The following is a 15,278-nucleotide window of genomic DNA, read 5'->3' as shown; positions in this document are numbered from 1 at the left end:
TAGGGACTGTAGTGGCAGGACAATGGGTAATGGGTTAAAACTTAAACAGGGGAAGTTTGAGTTGGATATAAGGAGGAAGTTCTTTACTGTGAGGGTGGTGAGGCACTGGAATAGGTTGCCCAGGGAAGTTGTGAATGCGCCATCCCTGGCAGTGTTCAAGGCCAGGTTGGACAGAGCCTTGGATGACATGGTTTAGTGGGAGGTGTCCCTGCCCATGGCAGGGGGGCTAGAACTGGGTGATCTTAAGGTCCTTTCCAACCCTAACTATTCTATGATTCTATGAATAGAAGGTGTTTTTCCTCAGCCTGGGGTCTTCATAAGCTCTTCTGGCTTCGTACAAATTCCGGGAAGTCCCAGTGCTAGGATCTGTTGCCATTTAATAGTCTGGAGTCTAACAGCAGCATCCTCATGAGACACACGTGTCCTTGTGCACCATGTCTGGAGTTTGAGCTGGTTTTGCTCTGTGCAGCCCCCATCATTTCCCGGGAGCCAGTGTGCCCTGGGTGTGGATGGACGCGGCTCAGCCGGCCATGGCCGCCGCCGTGACCCACCGTGGGGTATGGTGTGGGGGGGCGGATAGTTGTGGGTCGCCTGTGCTGCGCTTCGCGGAGGAGGTTGGGCGTGGGGAACACAGCGGAACCGCTGGTGCGGAGCCGCACACTGGACAAAAGGAGTGCTGCGTGCTGGGGGGGGCAGGAGGGGCTGCAGGCGCCGGGAGGGGGTGCGCGAGGGGGTGATGCCTTCCTTGGGGAGGGCGGTGCAAGGCGTGGGGAGTGGCGCATTGCCGTGGGGCGGGAGGGGCCGAGGCGAACCAAGCGGAGCGGGCTCACGCAGGGCGAGTTGCGGTTGTGCCGTGAGGAGCCGAGCCGAGCCGTGCGCAGGGTAGCGCGTCCTGCAGGACCGGGGCCCAGCGGCCCCGAGCCCGCGGCAGGTGAGTGCCCTGGGGCCGGGCGGGGAAGCCGAGCCGTGTCCCGCCGTTACCGCGCTGGCTCGTTCTGCGCCCTCCGCTGGCAGCCTCTGGAGCGGGCGGGCCGGACCCTGCGGGACAGGGGCATCCCCCCCTGAAGCTCCGAGTTCCCGAGCGCCCATGGACGCTCTCTCTAGGGGCAGGGGTGCCCCGGCTGGCCGATACCTCCGGTACCGAGACTCTGCTGTTTGCAGGGTGCTTGAACGAGCTGACAGGGACACTGCGATAGGTCAAGCCCAGCTGGGGGACCCGCTCCTGCCTTGGGAAATGAAGACCGAGCTAGGTCTAGTCCCGGGAGCCCGCTTTGTGCTTTGTCCCGATGGGAGCAGCTAAGCAGACCAGTTCATGGGGCAGAGCTGCCCCCGGGAGTGATGGCTTGGAGGAGCCACTCCTGGAAGCAGCTCTTCTGGCCTGGTTCTCAGTGGGGCTGTGGCTGGTTACCCATCTGCTGTCCTCGGGACTCGCTCGGTGGTTCACAGCCTGTAGCACTGTCCCTAGTCTTGGTTCAGAGAAGGGCTCTGGGCTTTTTGGAGGGCTGCAAGAAAAATGTAGATCCCAACGGTAGGGAAATAGACTACTGGCTTGGCCGGAAGTTCCTTGGCAGCTGCTGTGTTACCTTTCCCCATGTCCAAGCAAGTAGTTTGCCTTTGATGCTGTTCTGATATTGCTTGCACATTCTGTGCACACAGTGGCTCAGGTTGATTTGCTGAAGGAAAGATGGTTTTTCAGCCCGGTCTCTGCTTTGCAGGAAAGGTCCCTCTTCCCCTGCCCTTTCTTGGTGCACCTGGCTTGAAGACATGGATCTGCCTCAGGAGGTGGCCCTGCCAAGGGAAGGAATGGCTCCAGGTGGATCAGGCAGGATTCGTAGAATCATGGAATGGTTTGGTTTAGAAAGGACCTTAAAGCTCATCCAGCTCCAACCCCTGCCATGGGCAGGGACACCTTCCACTAGAGCAGCTTGCTCCAAGCCCCTGTGTCCAACCTGGCCTTGAGCACTGCCAGGGATGGGGCAGCCACAGCTTCTCTGGGCACCCTGTGCCAGCGCCTCAGCACCCTCACAGGGAAGAGCTTCTGCCTAAGAGCTCATCTCAGTCTCCCCTCTGTCTAAATCAGCCTCCCCCCATCTGTGGCATAGCAGTTCCAGGTCTCCTTCAATTTCCCTGCCAAGTTCAGAATCTCCACTGCTGAAACAGCAGCTTCCAGGAGAAAGCACGTTCAAGCTGCCTTCAGCAGGATCTCAAATGTATTATGTTTTTCTGTTTAAAAATCCCCGAACACTCAGGTAAGAGGGAAAACTGAATTGGAGCCTGTGTAAAACCTGCTGCGAAGCGTAGGTAAAGCTGTGGGGTAAACAAATGGTGAAAAGCTAGTACTGTGTAGTGAAGAGATTGCTGTTACCATGCAGGGTCAGTCACAGCATGGCACAAGCTTACAGGTGGCCAGCTGGAGCTGAAGTGTTCAAAGTGGAACTACCTGCATGCGGATGGTTCTGACTCATCAGGCAAGAGTTGCAGTGCTCCTATTCCTGAGCAAAAAAAGAATATAAACCCAAGCTGGACCCGAGCAGTGAGGCTGAGGGATGCACCATGCTGCGGAGCTGGGATGTCAGCTCATCATGGGATGTCAGCATGGGGAAGGCCAGGCAGCACTTAGAGGCCCTCAGGCTTCTGCAGGGACCTTGCTGGAGAGTTCTCGCCTGGCCCAGAGTCCCTCCACAGGGAGGAGTCAGAGCTGAGTCACTCGGGGTACCTGGCACATATTTCCTTGTCCTTTTCCCATTCAGTCTTGCTCTTTCAGGAGTGTAGCTGCTCACACAGTGGGGAAGTTGTGTGGGCTGAGATGCAGCTGTGTTTCTCTCTTGTGCTGGTCCACCAGGCAAGGTCCCCCTTGCATAGTAAGTCCTCAGCAGCCCCCACTGCTGATGGTTGCCGTAGACACACTTGTTATTTTCTATATAAATTATTATTCCTGTGATCATTAGGTTTGGTGCTTTCTGGTGACATTTCAGAGGATCTCAAAGCAATCTAAGCTCATGGGCTGAAACTGAAGGTCGTGTCACTACTAAAGCTCTTCTTTACACCAGTTGGCAAAGTTTTTGGGAGTGAGTTACGCACCTTCAGGCTGCACCCAAATGTACCTGCACCCGGAGAGTGGCACAGGATTTCTCTGGAGAGCATGGGGTGTAAGTGGGCAAGCCCATTTAAGGCAGAAGTTGTGATTTTTCTGCCACGTCCCTGCTTCTTTCTATATTGAGAAAGCTGCTGCTTGGCTGCTTTGTGAGCACAGGAGCTGGTTTTCTTCTGCTGGCAACTGGAAGCCTGGCAGCTTCCTGTAATCAGAGTTTAAAACATCAGGGCTTTTAAAGAAAATGCTTCAAGGTTACTCCTACTGTTCAGATTAAGTCTTGCATAATCTTCCCTAAGGGCAGATTTTGCAATGAAAACTTCATGTAAAGCAGCACCCTGGCTTTACATAAAGCAAGGCTGTGGGGTTTTGACTTGAAGCACAGTTTCTGAGGGAACTTTCAACTTTGAGCATTGATGGCAAATGCTTTGGCTCCTATCCCATATGATCTTCAACATGAGTGCTTAAGGCTAGAGGTGTGCATCTCTAGCCACCAAACATGAAATATCCTGTTGCTGCTATTTAGCAAGTGGTTGGCTGGTGCTCTGCTCCTCTTGTGTCCTTGGTGACAGCTGTAATTAGGTAAATCATTGAATCATAGAAACACAGACTGGTTTGGGTTGGAAGGGACCTTAAAGCTCCTCCAGCTCCAACCCCTGCCACGGGCAGGGACACCTTCCACTAGAGCAGCTTGCTCCAAGCCCCTGTGTCCAGCCTGGCCTTGAACACTGCCAGGGATGGGGCAGCCACAGCTTCTCTGGGCACCCTGTGCCAGCGCCTCAGCACCCTCACAGGGAAGAGCTTCTGCCTAAGAGCTCATTTCAGTCTTCCCTCTGGCAGCTTAAAGCCATTCCCCTTGGCCTGTCCCTCCAGGCCCTTGTCCCAAGCCCCTCTCCAGCTTTCCTGCAGCCCCTTCAGGCACTGGAGCTGCTCTCAGGTCTCCCCTTCAGGAGCCTTCTCTTCTCCAGGCTGCCCCAGCCCAGCTCTCTCAGCCTGGCTCCAGAGCAGAGCTGCTCCAGCCCTCACAGCATCTCCATGGCCTCCTCTGCACTCTCTCCAACAGCTCCACGTCCCTCTTGTGCTGCTGCCCCAGAGCTGGATCAGGGCTGCAGGGGGGTTCTCCCCAGAGTGCAGCAGAGGGGCAGAATCCCCTCCCTCGACCTGCAGTTACTGTGGATCAGCTCCATTTTCTACAATCTTACTGAAGCCACAAGTCACAGTGGTGTGGGAATGGCTTTGATGTCATAGGAGAGGTAAGCTGCATGAACTGCTTCTTCACTCCTACTCCTCAGTTGCTCAGTTGCTGCCAGGGTTCCTCTTTGCTGCCCTCCGTCCTTGGTGTGGAAGTAGGCAGCGTGCAAATTCCATATCCAGACCTGCTGGGCATGATCCTGGCTGCTGAGGAGCCTGCTCACCCCATTGCTGTTTTTCCAGGGCTGGGTTAAGGGCTCTGCAGCTGCATTAGGGGATGTGAAGAGCCACTGCAGTGGGCAGTGCTGACAGAGGTGCAGCCAAGGTGGGTGTTCAGGCTCAGCAGATCTGAGTCTTGCTCCCCATGCAGCAGGCCATGCTGCTGAGCTGTGCAGCTTCTGGCCAAAGCGCGTTCTGTGGCTAAAAACCTGTGTAGTTTCAAAAGCTTTACTGGGCACCTTCATAGAAGGAAATCATCCATTGAGAGCTATTCAATACAAATCACTGTATCAGCACCTTCTGTGCTGAGCTACAAGTGGGAGCCCAGAAGGCAAATGAGCAGACAGGTCTGAGCGCAAGGGTGAGGGGTGCCCTTGTCACCTCTCACAGCTCATACTTGACACCCCACCTTGACACTGGCTCCTCACATGGCCTTTGGCAACTCACTTAACTCGCCTTGCTTACATTTTAGCTTTAGTTTTTCCATTTGTCAGTGCTAGCCAAGTCTTCCTGCTTTGTAACAGTGGACTAGTAAGAGATAACAAGTGTAGGGAGCTGGGATTGCCTTAGGGGCTCAGTCTGCTGTGCTAGATTGATAGGAAAATGCTTATCTCAGGTGCAGATCTATTTTTCTCCTTGGCAGTTAGGGAGGTGTTGAGTGTGATACCCTGGAGAGAGACTTGACTGCATTCAGTGTCCCCAGCATTGAAGAGCTTCTTAGAATCTGTGTTGTCATGCAAATACTGCTTGTTTACATAGCATTACACAGAGAAATGGATTTAATGGGAGTGACTGATTTCCCTATCGGGGCTAACCTGATACTTGTAAATCAGCTGAAGTTCAACTTCTCACAAGTCATAGGGGTTTTCATAAGCCAGTGGTGGATGGGATACAGCAGGCATGGCCAGAGGAAGGAGTAGAGAGAGGGGAGAGCCAGGTGTTAAGGGGCAGTAGCCCTGGATGCTTGAGGCAAACTCAGCTTGAGGTGGGGAGACAAGCCCTGCCCTGACATAGCAGGATTTGAGCTCTCATTCCTTCACTCCCCTGGGAAGGACTCACGTCTGGCAGGATGAATCCTGGAGGCTGTTGGAGCAGGGAACATTTTCCCTTGCATCTGCACAGCCTAGCTGCAGGGGGTCAGGGCAAGGGCCATATGAAGAGCAGGGATATGGTGCCCACAAGTGCTGTAGGGATGTGGAACTTGTGAGAATGCACTCGCCTCCTGTGTCGAGGTGAGTCTGGTTTCCTCCATCTCAAAGCATGACCTTTAAAATGATCTCTTACCTACTTTTCTTATGAAGCCTCTGGCAGGTAGGTTACTGTGGTTTTAATCCCCATGTGCAGATGGGATGGAGGGGCCCAGCTCCCATGGAGTACTCCCTTCCTGGTGTCCCACCATCAGCAGCTGGTTCTTGAAGTGCCTTTTTTTTGAGCAGGAGTCTGTTGCAGGGAGGGGGGCAAAAGTCAGTGAATATACCTGTGTTTGCAGTTCAGAATCCTCTGCCACTGCTGGGACGTGGAGCCTCAGCCACATTTCTTACAACACAAAGTCTTGAAGCCGCTCTGTTTTCCTTGCTTGCCTGTTGGTGCTGCAGGGTAGCAGAGGTGCACAGCAGGCCATCACGCTAGCACTGGCTGTCACATCAGCTCCTGGGAAGATTTGTGTGGCAGAGGCTGAGAAGAGGCCCACCTGAAAGGAGCCTGCTTCAGTGCTGGTGAATCTTAAGAGGATTCATCACTTCCTGACTTTGTGCAGTGTGAGAGGGGTGGTTTATTTCTGTGCACAAGCTGCAGAACGCACTGAAAGCAGGTCTGAAAATGGATTTTTCCAGTGTTGAAAGATCTTCAAAGCACAGCAGTCCCTGCCAGACCTGCTGAAATAATTTTGCTCTTAGCTTTTTGAAGGAAGAGGGCTAAGAAGCCCCTTATCCATAAAAGGTTGAGAAAATTTGCTACAAATCTTTTGTGTTTTATTAATTTGTTTTAAGCTGCCTGGAAAGATCAGTCCTTTGGCTGCTGAAGACCATAGCTCCAGCTTTGGGGGCAGCCAGCTGAAGTCAATGGGACTACTGTGATTAATTTTCCACTGCTGGGAAAAAAGATGTCTGAAATGCTCTGACTGGATTTCAGCTTTATCTGTTGGGTATTTACTACAGTTTTACTTTTGGCTGGAGAGTGGATAGTGTGTCAGGAGAAATATGTACTGGGGGCTTCTTAAGCTCGCAAGGGGCAGAATTTCTCCCAGGACGACCTCTGTGAACCGGCAAGGTTCCACACCAGTTTTGCCACTGTGTCTGTGTCCTCTGTTGGGTTCAGGTCTGCTGCCAAGGTGGCTCTCGCTTGGGGACCCACCACGACCTCATCTGTGTTGCTGCGCTGCCCAGCACTGGGGTGGCTTGGTCTGAGGTGGTACATCTGCAAAGGTGCTGGAGTGAATGTAGTGGTTTGAAGGCTCAGGCTTTTCCTCCTCTTTGTGCAGGCTGGGAATTGAGGCACAGAGATATTATGGGGAATGCAGTATTACTCTGTGAATTATTTGGATAGTGCCCCAGAGGCTCCTGGAAATGATGGAGGCAGAGAAACATGGCCAGAGGGCAGTTTGGCGCATGTGAAGTCCGCTGAGTGACTGCCTCTTCACTCTGGAGGCAGTCAAGCTGGAGAATATGGATAGTCAGCATGCCTCAGCCCAGGGAAAGCTTTGCCCTTCCTCTTATGGTGGATGAAGAGTTAAAGTTACACTGAGGCCATCCCCTCAAGGAGGCACTTGCATCTTGCTCTGGAGGCAGGGTTAGGAAGCATGAGTCAGATTCACTGCTGAATTATGCAGGCTTCAAAGCTGAGACAGCTGGAGGCTGCCTGCTCATGCCCCTGCTGTGAGGAGGCTGGGGGCTGCATTTTCTCCATCCTCTCAGCAGCACTTTGGCTTATCTTTATCCTTGCACTGTGACCTTCAAATATGGAGAGGGGAAAAGCTGTCTCTTCAGGAAGGGAAGAGGATGAATGATTTCTGCTTAATGAAAGGATAATGCTTTGGTTTTGCTGTAGGTCTCACAGAGCTGAGAAAACAAAGCAGAGCTCAAGCATTGCTGTATGGGAAGGGAATCATGGCAAGGGTGGGAAACTGCGATGGTGAAGTAAGGGAGGGATGCACAGCAAGGCTGTTTAATATGCCTCTGCTGTGATCAGATCCAGTGGGTTGTTCACTGGTGTGAGCCTGAGTTAAAAAAGCATTGCCACTGTTTTCTGGCTTTCGCTGCATGCTGATGCTTGCTGCGTGTGACTGATGTGCCTACTGAGACTGTGGGCAGCAAGTACAGGCTGTACTCCCTCAGCTGGGGAATCATCCTTTGCCATAATGGGGATGGCCCTTCAATTAAATACCATAGAATCAACCAGGTTGGAAAAGCCCTTTAAGCTCACCCAGTCCAACCCTTACCCCAGCACTGCCAAGGCCACCACTAACCCATGGCACTGAGGCCTCGTCTCCATGCTGTGTGAACACTTGCAGGGACGGTGACTGCAACCCTGCCCTGGGCAGCCTGTTCCAATGCCTGAGCACCCTCTGGGGCAGGAATTGTTCCTCAGCTCCATCTAAACCTGCCCTGGGGCAGCTTGAGGCCGTTTCCTCTTGTCCCATCCCTTGTTCCTTGGGAGCAGAGCCCAGCCCCTCCTGGCTCCATCCTCCTGTCAGGCACTTGTAGGGAGCAATAGTGTTTGCCTTGGTTTAGTCCCCATGTTGCTTCCCTCAGGTGTTTCTCAGCTGCTGTTCCTCTCCACTCAAATGGCTGCTGTCAGAGAAAGGGTAAACTAAGGTCTGGAGCCTTGAGGGTATTTGGGGCCTAGGGTTGTCTCTTGCCAGGTTTAGTTCTCTGAAAGTGGGGTGCCTGGTCTGAGTGGGTCTCTCTGCTGGTTTTAACAGTTGCTGGAGAAAGACCAACACTTCCAAAAGAAGATGGATGCCACCTCCAGGGATACCCTTCTGTGGTGTCATTCTCCCTGCCCTCAGATGGGGTGCATTAAACCTTGTCCCATTTGCAAACTCTGTGTGGGTTAAGATCTAGTCCCTGTCCTGAAGGACTGAGAAAAGCCAAGAAGAGGAAGGAGGAAAAAAGGTGATGCCAAGGAGATGCTGACTGAGGCTGCAGCCCAAGTGTCCTGAGTCTGCTCCTTACTTTTTGGGCTGTGCCACTTCTGCAGGATTTTTCTGTGCCATACATGGATAATCTCGTGGAGCAGCATGGTCACACTGGTGATTCTGGTGTCTGCCCACCTACAGATTTCAAAGACCTCAAAATGTTTAATTCAGTTTATATCATGATTAGTGTTTTCCTAGGAGCAGCATCAGCAGAGCAGGGTTTTGTGGTCTTTCCAGGCTATCCCTGTCCACAACAGCAGCCAGGACCACAGTGTTGGAGGATGCTACAAAGTTCCTCTAGGCTATTTTTTCCATGGGAGTCTGTAGATACAGTGATCAACAGGAGGTGAGGCCCCATTAGCTATTGTCTTCACCCAGCTCATCCCTTGTCTCTGAGGGATGAAGATATGGCTGGAACATGGGTCTCAGGTTCACTGGGTCCTCTCTGAAATGAAGAGGCTCATTCACAGTGGGGTGATTTGCCTGTAGTGCTTGGCAGATAGCCTGAGCCTTTATTCAACTTTAGGACTCTGACCCTCTGCACCAAGAACAATCCCTGAGCTGAAAATAATCTCAGCTTCTGGGAACAATACAGAGAGGTTGAGATTTGAGATGTATTTTGTGGGTTTTGGTTGGAAATCCCAAAGACAAAGGCCATGGCCTTTACCTGCTGTGGAGCATGTTTGGGTTTGCAAAGAGTCCACCCCTTGATGGACTGTTTGACAGTGCAGCTCCCACTTCCCTCTTTGATCCCTCCATGGCCCCCAGCCTTTGTCTGTGGGCTGTAACAAGAAGCAAGTTAGAGTAATTGCTATTAGATGATGCCTCAGACATTTCAGCAATAAGGTCACAGTATCTTTTCTCATCCTGATGCATTTCTCTTGATGGAGAGGGTGGGCTGGAGATGTTCGAGGCAGCTGAAATGCTTGACAGTTCCCACATACTGAGCTTCCTTTTAAACACCCACGTGCCCTGCTCTGCTTTTTCATTTGTAGAGTCAATTAAATATCGGAGGAAATGAGGTTTAGATATGCTGATGAAATAAGTGCCATATGACATCCATTTAGGGATCTTGTAGCATGAGTCTTCAGAATTAAAAAAAAGATGACAAATGCAAGAAGAGTGTGGCAAAGGGAGCAGGGACAGACAGTCAATGTGTGGGACAGTCAATGTGTGGGATCAGGCTTGTGACTGCTGAGTGTTATGACTGTTTTTTTCTACTCTCTTCTGCACCTTTTCATCTCAAATGAATCCATGTGCCTTGTCCATCATCTGTTTTGCAGGGTGAGCCAGCATGAAGCCTCTGCTGACTGCCTTGGAGGGTGTTTTCACTTGTCTTGTTTCTCTTCCTTCAAAACACCCCCTAATTTCCCACCAGGCAGGCAGTGCTGTGGCACTTTCTGTGCATGGGGAGTGTTACAGGGGAGGACACTGAACAGAGCTTCATAGATGGTTTGGTTAAACTTGCGCCAAACTCAGATCAGAACAGCAAGGTTGTTCTTTGGAAACTCAGGTGCCTGACTATCCTTAACCCTGCTAGAGGCCAAACTGCATCTTAGCTGCGTAAATGTCTTTATGCATCCTCACCTGATGAGTCTTAAACAGTTTTATGAAAGCCATTTCATGTGGGACTCAGTTCTCTGGATGTGGGCACACAGGAGCTGAAGGTCAGGGCTCCCTGGAGGAGGGGCCACCTGTGTCTTCGTTCCCTTGTAGACTTGTTTTGTGGGGTGGAGGTAAGCCAGTTCCTGGAGGAGCAAGTCTCTCTCCACTTACCTTCAAGAACATTCATTGGTAAAGCCAAAGTTACAGGCAGTTAATCTCTTCCTTGAAAACCTTAGGATAATACTGATTTTTAGAGCCAGAAGATCTTAAAAGCTTGTTTCCCCCTTGTAGGTAGCATCAGCCATAGATCTTCACCTGGAAACTTTATGCTTTTTGATTAGATCAAAACTGTGTCCTGATCAGGTTTTCCAACACTTAGGTCCTCCCTGAGTATAACATGTGTGGAGGCTTCTAACTAAGTCTAAAGAAGGACAACAAAGCTGGTGAAGGGTGTAGAAAACAAGTCCCACGAGGAATGGCTGAGGGAACTGGAATGTTTAGTCTGGACAAGAGAAGGTTCAGGGGGGACCTTATTTCTTTCTACAACTACATGAAAGGAGGATGAAGCCAAGAGGGAGCTGGTCTCTTCTCCCAAGGAATAAGCATTAGGACAAGAGGAAACAGCCGCAAGCTGCACCATGGGTGGTTTAAACTCAATACAAGAGCAATGTCTTCAGATAAAGGGGGTTTTCAGGCATTGGAATGGGCTGCCCAGGGAAGTGGTTGAAGTACCATCTCAGGAGTTATTTAAAAGACATGTAGATGTGACACTGAGGGTTATGGTTTAGTCGTGGACCTGGCAGTGTTAAGTTTACAGTTGGACTCAGTGATCTTGAAGGTCTATTCCAGCCGATATGATTCTATGATTCTATGCTTCTATTTCAGATTTCAGAGGGTATTTATGTCACATGGTGACCAGTTACAGTAACGACCTATACTTACATGTGCCAAGAGCCTCCTGTCCTTAGATCACCCGAGTTCCCATTTGCTGGGTCTTATAATGCCCTTATCCCTATTACTTGCCATTTTCCCCTCAGCAGAAGTGTACTTCAGGTACCAGTTCTCTTGTAACTTTCCCTTGTGTTTAAATCTCTGGGGGAAGCAGATTTCCCAGATTTTTGGATTTTTCCTAAGGATTCTTTCTTACCTGGCGAGGGATAGGTTTGAAATCTGAGCAGCTAAATCAAAGCTGGGATTGCAGTCCAGGGTATGATTCCAGCCCTGTGAGCATGATGCCATCCTCGGGGGGGCAGGATTTCATCCAAGTCTGTGTCTCACAGATGTCCTTGTTGACGGCAGCAAAATAAGCACTTGCAAAGTGAAAATGATTTATCATGTCAGAAACTTACCCCGAGCTTTTAAAGTCTTACTTTCCAGGCTGTATTTATTTATTTCATTTAATGAGAATGTGTTTGCGCTCAAATGAAATGCAAGTGTCCCTTTATCCCTGCTGCATAATTTACTTTAATTTGCCTTCCTGTGCAGAGAGGAATTTGCCTTCCTGATTCATTTTGTTGTTTTTGTTTTTTTTTTCCCAGCAAAAAATTGTCTTTTTGACTGGAGAGGTCATGTATTTTTGGGTTGTCTTGAGAGAAACAGCTAAACTTAGACTAGGTATTCTCACATAAGTGAGAATGTCTACGAAAAACTAACTGCTAACTTGGCATCCAGGGAAAAGGAGCTGATCTCCATTGATGCTGGCAGCTGTTGGCTGCAGGGCTGTTCCTCACATCCTTGCACTAGTGAATGTCACTGTTTTACCTGTGGGAAACCACCCTCTTGCTGGACAGCAGGAGTTGTGGTTTAGCCTCCTCTGCAGGCTGGGAGTATTTGGTAAATTCTTTTTCTGTGGGTCAAGAACTCAAATATACTGGTAACATATTCTTAGGGTTCAGCAGCGTAGTATTGGTCAGCAAATCCACTTTGGTTTTGCTTGACTTACATTGTTCTTATACTACGACAAGGTTTGTTGATGTCTGTTATAAAAAGCCAGAACGGAAGAAAGTCCATTTCTAGTGACAGTGGTAAAGGCTGAGTAACTCTACTGAGGTGTTTTGTTCATCTGGCTTAGATAGATGATCTCATCTAATGTTACCACTGTTTTCTGGAGGAACTGAGGAGCACTCATCTCTCCATCTGGGTGAGCCAAGCGCAGAGGGGGCAGGATGGAGAGGGCTGTAGGAACGTTTCCCATGCACCTCATTATCACCTGTGCTGCAAGAGAAGACCACTCAACTCCTGTGGTTTAAAACATATGGGGACTGAAGTGATTTACTGATTTATTGATAAGATGTAATCAACTGGCCATCAGTGAAGCATCAGAATCATTATCAGCAACTCATCAGCTAAACCCCAGTGCTAGATGCTTAAAAAATGTTGATGAGCATCTACAGATTTCTAAACATCCTTCTGTATATGATCCCTTCAAGGCCAAATTGTGCACAAGTGTGCATGCATGCCTACATAAACCGCCAGAGCACACCCCCCTGCCTGCCAGGAAGGGTGGGTTCCCCTGTTTTAGACCCCAGTGCTGGCACCCTGCTGTCCTGGCAAAGATGTTTTGTTTGCAGTGATCTCTGATCGCAGAAGGTTCTTGTGTGGCCTGTTAGTAAGCACTAGATAAGCTGTTACGTGCTGCTCCTGAGGGGAAAGCTCCAGCCATCAGACACTGGGCTTCCTGGTCCAGGGAGATCTCTGAGCCCAGTCCAACGCCCAGCATACTGGCAGAGGAGGCTGGTGAGAATCTTTCTGCTTTCCTGATGATGGGAAGAAAAGTCCTGGAAAGAGTGTCCAGGCAGATTGGCTGTCCAGCGGGTGAGGGGAGGAAGAGTCTGTTCTTCCTTTTTTTTTTCTTCAGGAAAATTGGCTGTCTAGAGGAGGGGTGTGAAGCCTGGGCTTTGTATCCTCACAGCAGGGCCTGGGCAGTTGCTCGGGGCTGTCTGGGGTTACTGGTCTGTTGGGAGGTTGTTTACTTGAGAGCAGTGGGTGCTGCGTTGCTGAAGAGACAGAACAACCCCCCCAGTGCCTGCCTGCTCCTGCCATGCCCTTCCCTGACTGTAGCCAGCCGTGGTGATGAGTCTGGAGCCACACTTTTGGCTGTGATTGCCCTCTCGGGGTACATGCCCAGGCTTGTTGAGGGTCTCTGTCAGCCCTGGCAGTACTGGAGCCTTGCTGAACCCGTGGTGGGGCAGTGAGCCCTGCTGGGGAGCCAGACCAGGGGAGGAAATTCCCTGCAGCAGGTACCTCTGGTATTTGCAATGAGGAAAGACCCAGAAGAAGAAGGTGTCCCAGGGCTGCTTTTCTAAGTGACTGCTAATGTAATGTTTTCAGTCTGTCAAGGCGTGTGTTCCCTACAGTGACAGCTTGCAGCATCCAATCATTTCCAGGCCGCCTGTGAGCTGCTTCCTTGGTGCTTCTTGCCACCCTGGGGAGCTGGGAGGTGCATGTTGGCTGCTGTGTACAGAGGCAGCAGCTGAAAGCTCAAGAACATGAGCGGATTCCCCAGAGGGTGGTGAAAGCCAGTGGCTCTGTTTTCCCTCTCCCTTAAGGCAAGGCAGCCTCAAAGAGACAAGCATCCTCCTGTGCCTCAGCCTGTGTCCTCCCCGCAGGTGGAGTTTGATCTGGGAGCACTGGAGATAGGGGCAGCTGCCCCAGTGCTTTGCCTGCTCAGATAAAAGCAGGGCTTTGGGTGCTCTCAACCTTGCTGGTGACACGAGAATGTGCCCTGCCTGCTGTCCAGGGCTGTGGGCTGTCCCCCCAAGACTGCCCTTCCTGCTCCCTGTCCTCCACAGCCCCTAGGAAGCCTTCAAATAAATCTCGGCATTTTGAAAGGCCGTTTTTCACCCCAGCCTACGTGTCAGCACTAATCTGGGGACAAACAGCCACATTTATAAGCAAAAAATAAAGACTCTGCTCCCACTCAGCAGCATAATGTGAGGGGCCATTCCTGGCATGCTGGGGATGCTGCAGGGATTCTTTACTGGACAAAGAAGGCAATTGAGGAGCTAGGTCCTGGAGGGAAGAGATGGTACATGGGAAAAGCATTGAACAGAGGGGCCTCTGAAAAGGAAACCATTCCCTGTGGAAGAGGCAGCCTCAGGCAGCCTGCCTTGCCCAGGGGAACCTGTGGGTCACCCTGCAGGCAAGAGGGGCTCCAGGGTGGCTGGGGTCAGGTCTGCTGCTCTGGTGGGAACGGCTCCTTTTTCCTTTGTGACTGAAGGGTGCTAAAGTGGAGGGAGAGGCTTTCAGCGCCTGCTGGGTAAATGTGTCTCTGGTAGCTAAAGCAGCAGTTGGGGGTGCTCACCACAGCTTTGCCAGTGAGTGACCACCACTCTGGAGTGAGGCTGTGGGTCACTGTGTTACTGTTTTGCCATCCACACAAGAGGATAGGGCAAACCTGTGTCTCAGGATTGGGTGCAGGAATGGGTAAATGCTGAGAGTGCATCCTCATTGGTGGCTTGGGGTCAGAAGGATCACTTAGACCCTGTCAGCATTATATCCTGGCCAGTTGTGCGGGATGCGGAGGAGCTTCTCTGTGTCTTGCTGACTGAGCATGAAGCACCACTTGCTCGGCCTGGAGCTGCAGCACCTCCTGTGTCTGCCCTGCTGTGCCATGACCCTGCATGCTGAGCATGCCATTGGGCAATAAAAGCCCTTTGCTGCACCCTGCCACCAGCTCCTGCACCCAGTGCCTTGCCCTGCTGCATCCATCCCACAAACTCTGCTAGAGCTGGGCCGTTTTGTACACCAGAGAGAGATCTCTGCAGAATCTGGATGAATCATCCCTGTCGGAACGTAATGCCTTTGGTGCAGCGCTGTGTTTGGTGAATCCTGTCTCCTGCTTCCACATGAGCCTCTCCCCTGGTGCCAGTACATGGTGCCTGGGTGCAGGCTGGATGGGAAGGGGCTGGGCACGGCCTCGTTTCAGTGGTCCTGGCTGTAAGGAGCAGTTACCATCCCAAGGCAAAAACCTCCAGGCAGGCCCCTGCAGCTGTGTCCTGTCATGGGATGTTCCTTAGTTGCCTGTCCTTGAGTCAT

At 51.3% G+C, this 15,278-nt stretch overlaps 1 protein-coding gene across 1 annotated transcript in view; it reads left to right on the top strand.

Annotated features, from left to right (window-relative positions):
* Positions 1-833: 833 nt before the first annotated feature.
* The window catches only part of LOC134162313 (dual specificity testis-specific protein kinase 2-like), a 30,455-nt gene continuing 16,010 nt past the window's right edge, over positions 834-15,278 (top strand). Inside the window, exon 1 of the mRNA XM_062615971.1 lies at positions 834-931. The gene's annotated coding sequence lies outside the window, so the exon portion shown is untranslated. The remainder of the gene's footprint in view (positions 932-15,278) is intronic.

The sequence above is a fragment of the Pezoporus occidentalis genome, unplaced genomic scaffold (genome assembly GCF_034315485.1).
Source record: "Pezoporus occidentalis ecotype Australia unplaced genomic scaffold, CSIRO_AGI_Poc_V1 ctg187, whole genome shotgun sequence".
In the NCBI taxonomy this organism is placed as follows: domain Eukaryota; kingdom Metazoa; phylum Chordata; class Aves; order Psittaciformes; family Psittacidae; genus Pezoporus; species Pezoporus occidentalis.
This window is presented reverse-complemented; position numbering and strand designations above follow the sequence as displayed.